General features: G+C 52.5%; 1 long non-coding RNA gene across 2 annotated transcripts; it reads left to right on the forward strand.

The window, feature by feature from the left end:
* Positions 1 to 337: 337 nt before the first annotated feature.
* Positions 338 to 4,710, forward strand: LOC118916960 (uncharacterized). 2 transcript variants are annotated; one of them, XR_008993485.1, is made up of 2 exons: positions 338 to 3,631; positions 3,768 to 4,710. It is a non-coding gene; the product is annotated as an uncharacterized LOC118916960 (long non-coding RNA). The 2 variants fall into 2 exon arrangements; XR_005026600.2 differs by having other exon boundaries at positions 3,835 to 4,710.
* Positions 4,711 to 5,660: the final 950 nt, after the last annotated feature.

The raw sequence follows: 5,660 nt of genomic DNA on the forward strand, positions 1-5,660 counted from the left end.
TTGGCACTTAATAAGTGACTGGTAAATATTTGTTAAATGAATGAATGAATGGATTTGCAAAATATGTGTACTGGCTACTCCCCCAAGGCTATTGTAAAAGAAAAAGTGTAAAAGCCCTTGTTACAGGCTGAATTGTGCCCCCCCCAACAAATTTGTATGTTGAAGCACTAATCCCTAGTACCTCAGAATGTGACAATATTTGGAGACAGATCCCTACACAAGTGATTAAGTTAAAATGAGACTGTTAGGATGAGCTCTGATCCAGTCTGACTGGAGTCCTCCAAGGAGCGGAAATTTGCATGCACCTCAGGGGTGCGCTCGCCGAGGAAAGGCCTCGTGGGGGGCTCTGGCCTCCTGCCGGCTAAGAAGAGAGGCCTCTGAGGAACCCAAATGACTGACACCTTGATGTCGGTCTTCCAGTCTCCAAAACAGTGATAAAATAAATTTCTGTTGGTCTGTCCATCCCTTCTGTGGTATTTTTTTATGACAGCTCTAGAAAACGAATGCAGCCCTTTGTGAGTCAGACAGTAGTACATGAAAGAAAAACAATACTTGAAAAAATAATGTTTGAAAGAAAAACGGCTGGGATTAACAGGGATCAAAATGACAAATGTGTTCAAGATTTGCAACTGAAGCAACGAAGCCAAGCCTTGAGGCCAGGGCGGCAGGTGTGACTTCATGATTTGTGGGACTCGCTGCTAAATGAAAATGTGGGGCACCTTGATCAAAAAGCAGCAAAGAAATAACATTAAGGATACTAAAATACAAAGTTTTCTCTTTCTCCTATGGTCTCTCTCTCATCATGGTGTTTTGTGTTTGTTATTTAATGTTAATCTAAGAAACATTTAAATTTAATATTAGCATGAACTTCATCACTCATCTTATATTTTACAATGTTAGTTAGTTTTAAGGGCACATATAAGAGCATTTTACTCAATGCAGAATCATAGAAACTATACAATTTGCATTTTGTAGCTCACACATGTTTATTAACTTCCTTCTAACCTAAACAGTACAAATGTTACAACAAAAACCTAACTCAGCTGTTTTTATTTCACTTTTTGAAATACATTCCACCAACACTCTCTGCCTTCATTTCCTGGTGAGTAAAGCACCTGTGGGTTGCCCCGCCTTCCCCTGCCTTCTATGGCATTGTTTTCAGCCTAGGTATTGGCTAATACATGGAAGGAGCATGAATAAGAAAGGCCATGACAGGGGACCCTTGGTCATCTGGGTTTTTTAGGAGGCTAATGCTTTCTTCCTGTGTTTAAAGCAAGTTCTGCTTTGAACAGAAGAATGGCCGCTCAGGGCTGGATGTAGCACATATGACTTGTGCTTGTTCTGAGCCTCACGGAACTTCAATGCATCATGGATGCAGTCGAATTCTGTGCTTGCAGGATGTCATGAATGCCATGTGGACAGGGCCAAAAGGAGCGGCATGTTCACACACGTGCTCTGTTGTCCGACTGCTTTATCTCTGAAACACAGGTCCAAAGATAAAATTAGCAAGGACTGCAAGATGGCCTGGCATGGGTCCCTGACATGAGCTCCCATGCAGCACACAGACCACAAGGCCTTGAAGCTGGCCCTGAAAGCAGTGAAGCCAGCACTCAAAAGCAAAGAGATTAAGAGGGCCCCAGACTGACTGCAAGCAAATCCCTAATAAGTGTCTGGCAGGGGTCCCTAAAACCTCCTTACAGAGAAGTGCTGGAGTGAAAGCCCAGTGTCCAACCGTGAGGAGCAGAGACAGGAATTAATGACTGAGGGCCACTTTCCCCATCGGTGGGTAGCATCTCAGGTCCAACGGGCTTTGCGTGACTGAGAACCTATAAAACACAAAACCTTCTTTCTAGGGAAAATGTTCCTGAGTTCTCAAAGACAGACTTACAAATCTTTGGGAACCCAAACTATGTCAAAGGTACAAGCCACCCATACCTATCCTTCCTGGGAGAACATTTGGCTCTTCAACAAGGCACAGCCCATCTGGGCAGCTTGCTAAGACCGCGAAGATGTGGAGGGAGGCACCTGGGTGCACTGGAATCCCTGGGCCAGGAGCTGGAGACCCGGGTCGGGTGACCAACTCTGGCAGAAAGTGTGTGACCTTAATCAACTCACTTTCAAAGAGTCTCATTTCTCTCTTCCGCAAAACAAGAGAGTTGGATTTGATGAACCCCAAGGGCCCAAACTAAGCTAAAAATAACCAGGACCAGCAAAACTGTGTGTGACAAGAAGGCAGAGGGAAAAGAGTGACGCTCAGAGGGACTAACTTAACCGCGAGTGATGTACTGGAGACTTTTCTGGAAACCGTTGCAGGCTGGTCCTATTTACTGTCTCCCCGCAAGTCTTGGAAGCTCCCCGGCCACTTGGGGTCTGATGTCCTCGAGGCCCAGGGAGTGTGAACAGGGGCAGCGCTCACCAGCATGTTCCCTGCCTGCCCACCTGGGCCACCCCTTCTTCTTGTTCCTCTCGAGTCCAGCTTTGGCCTATTTGTGACCCTGGACCAGAAGAAGATTCTGGACTGCTTGCGACATCACTACTATTTATCGCTACTGTTTTTCTTATAAACCCATTGCTGACAGCTGACCCCCTTAAGTTTCTAGGAACATTGATGGAAACAAAGCAGCCAAGCGGCAATAAGGTCTGGAGGAAAGGAGGCGGGGATGCCTTAAGATGTGGCTCCGACGCCAGCAAGCTGTGTAGCCCCAAGCAGGTCCTTTTACCTGTGACTGCTTTTTTTCCTTCCCCAAAATCTCTTCTCAGGGGACAACATCCTGTTTTTCAGTTGTGGATACATCCATCTTCTATGATGAAATCCTCAGGTTCAGGTGGGATGGACCTTCTCCTGTTTCTAACTATCCTAATCCCACCGGCACCTCCCGTACCTGGATCCCCGGTGACGGATCAGGCCTCTGAGAGGGGCTTGACTAGAGCGCAAGACTTCAGACCTGTAACAGGGCTGCTGGGAGAGAACTGTTGCTTATTTATCTGTTCACGAGATTTGACAGCACGAGCGTGCGAGGCCTGGAGCCACAGCAGCCGTTTTGCTCTTGTGAAATGGAGCCTGAGGGTCTGACTGAAGTGGGCAAACACACGTAGAAAGGCAGAATGAACAGGAAGTAGAGACACGGCGTCTCGATGTCATTCTCTGAGCCTCTGTATCGAACTGTGCCTGAAGCCAGAAACCACCCCTGGACGTGAGCCGACAGGTCCCTCTGTTCATTTAAGCTGGTTCCAGTCGAGCTGGCGACCACTGGCAAGAGTAGTAATGCTGACCACTACCCCTCCTCTGTCCGGGCCTCGGTGTCCTCCAGGGCACAACAGCTGCCTTGGGCGCAGTGAACAGCATGAGCCGAAGTAACGGTCTTCTCTTTTCCAGGCGTGGCCAGAATTCCAGGGTGGCAGCAAACACAATCGTTCAAGATGCCAAACACTGGTTTCTTCACCCAGTAAGCAGCGGATTTCACAACACTGTGTATGTGTCACATGACAGCCTTTGATATATGTGATTACAATTGCTCACACATAATTCTGACTTTCCAGGAGGGATCTCTTTTCTGAGCCCCAGGTGCTGTATCCTGCTGACTACTGGACACCCCCACCCAGATATTTTGCAGTTACCTCAACCTGGCAGGTGCCAGACTGGACTGGGGACCTCCAGACCCCCACCATCCTGCGTTCCCAGTCTGCACGAATGACGCTGTCATTCCCCCAACCGGCCGGGCCTGAGGCCTCCTAGGCATCGCCCTTCCCTCCTTCTCTTCCCCCAGACAATCCACTCTGCCTGCGGCCTTGTGAAGTCGGCCTTCGAAGGGCTGTTTCACCTCTGTCTCCCAGCCTCCTGCCGCTCCTGCGTGAAGCCCACCCGCATCTTGCCCGACCACCGCCAGCACTTCCCCGCCTGAAGATGACGCTGCGCCTCGGGGTTCGGGTTTCCGCTCCAGCGCGCACCCCCTCGGGCCCAGAAGTGGTGTCGCAGCTCAGCGTCCAGTACCCGGGCCGCGGTGTGTCCTCCTGCAAAGAGACCTCCCCCCGAGTGCTCTAACGTGGGTGAGGGTCCTCCCTGGGGCGCCGGCCCTCGCCCACCTTCCTCCACGAGCACCTGGCTCTCCAGGAGGATGGGCCTCCGGCCGTGTCCCCTCCCTCCCCAGGCTCCTGACGGCAGCCTGGAGAGAAAAAGGGAGGGAGGGGGAGGCTGGGAGGCGCAGGGTGGCGGGGCCGGTCCCACCTTCTGGAAGCGCCGGGGGCTGGGGGAGCGAGGTGTCCCGGCTCTGGCTCTGGCTGCCGAAAGCCCTCTTTAGAACGCAGGACTGGCCGCTCTGTCCACTGTTCGGGGCCCTACTGTAGATGCCGGACCAACAGGAAAAGCCAGACTGAGATCCCCCTACAGGTGGCTTCTCGCAGCTTAGTTAGGCTTCCAGAGGCGCCGAGTCTCTGCCGCCACCGACCTTCCCGGTGCTGATTGATACTTTGTATCTATGGAGTCTCTTCCTGACGCTGTGCTCGCCGGCTTATGGGTGGGCAGCATGCAGGCAGCTCGCCGGCAGGATGGGTGCGGGAGGCGGAACAAACACACCCGGTCTGGCCCGGTGGGCAGTGCATGTTCTGCACCTGAGAATGTCATGTCTGTGTAGCGCGTTGCAGTTTAACAAAGGCTGCCATCCCCCAGCTGCGGGTGCACGGCTGAGTAATCAATAAATACTTCGTAAGTGATCGGATGACTCTGTAGAGTCATCTTTTGATCTGCAGAATAACCCAGTGAAGTAGGCCGACCATGGATCACCACCCCCACCTTACAGAAATGGGACTAGGGCCCAGGGCGGGGGGGTAGGTGTCCCGAGACCCCACAGCCCGCAACGCCAGCAGCTCACACGGGAAGCTAGGTGCGCGCAGCACCTGGAGCCCATCGCCCGGAGAGGAGACCTTCAGCAAGGGGGAGGCACTCGGGGTAGGTGGGGAGGGGGGTGGGGGGCTGGAGCATGTCCCCCCTCGGCGGGCGCCGTGACCACACGGTTGGGAGTTGCCCTGGGGGTGGACGTGAGGGTGGGTAGGCAGAAGTTCAGGCTGCTCCCCGCTGGGAATTGAGCAAAAGGAAAAAGAGAACGACCTTCCGGTGCCAAGACTCCCGGGAAATGTTTGCTGACTTTTTGCTTCGTATTGACTACTTCCAACTGGGCTTTGAGCTGACTTCTTGATATAAGGGCTCCCTGGGGTGGGCGGGGAGTTCAGGACCTTGCTGGTGTGGTTCTCCCGGCAACCGCGAACCCACAGCCGCTCCAGGAAGATGCCTGAACACGTGGGAAGGGAGGCGGGAACTACGGGGAAAACAGAGGGCTCTCCCGGGAAAGTGGGAACAGAGCAACAGAATTCAAATGGCAACAAGAGCAGCTACGGAGGCAGGTCAACAGCCGTCCACTCTGTGCCTTCAGGATGCTGGTGGCGCCCGTCCTGGCGTCCTTCACCACAAAATTGTCCTTTAGAAATCTGAGCTTGCAGGGGACCAAAGGAACCAGCAGCCCTCATGCTCAGCCAAGTCTGCGAACATGGATTTCTTGGTTAAGGGATCTTCTGAGAACATAGATGTGAACATTCACTCCCCTGCTTGTCAGCCCTCCTTTCTACCCTTCACCCACGGAATGAAGTCTGTGCTTGGGGACAGAGCT

Source organism: Manis pentadactyla, chromosome 13, assembly GCF_030020395.1.
Source record: "Manis pentadactyla isolate mManPen7 chromosome 13, mManPen7.hap1, whole genome shotgun sequence".
In the NCBI taxonomy this organism is placed as follows: Eukaryota; Metazoa; Chordata; class Mammalia; order Pholidota; family Manidae; genus Manis; species Manis pentadactyla.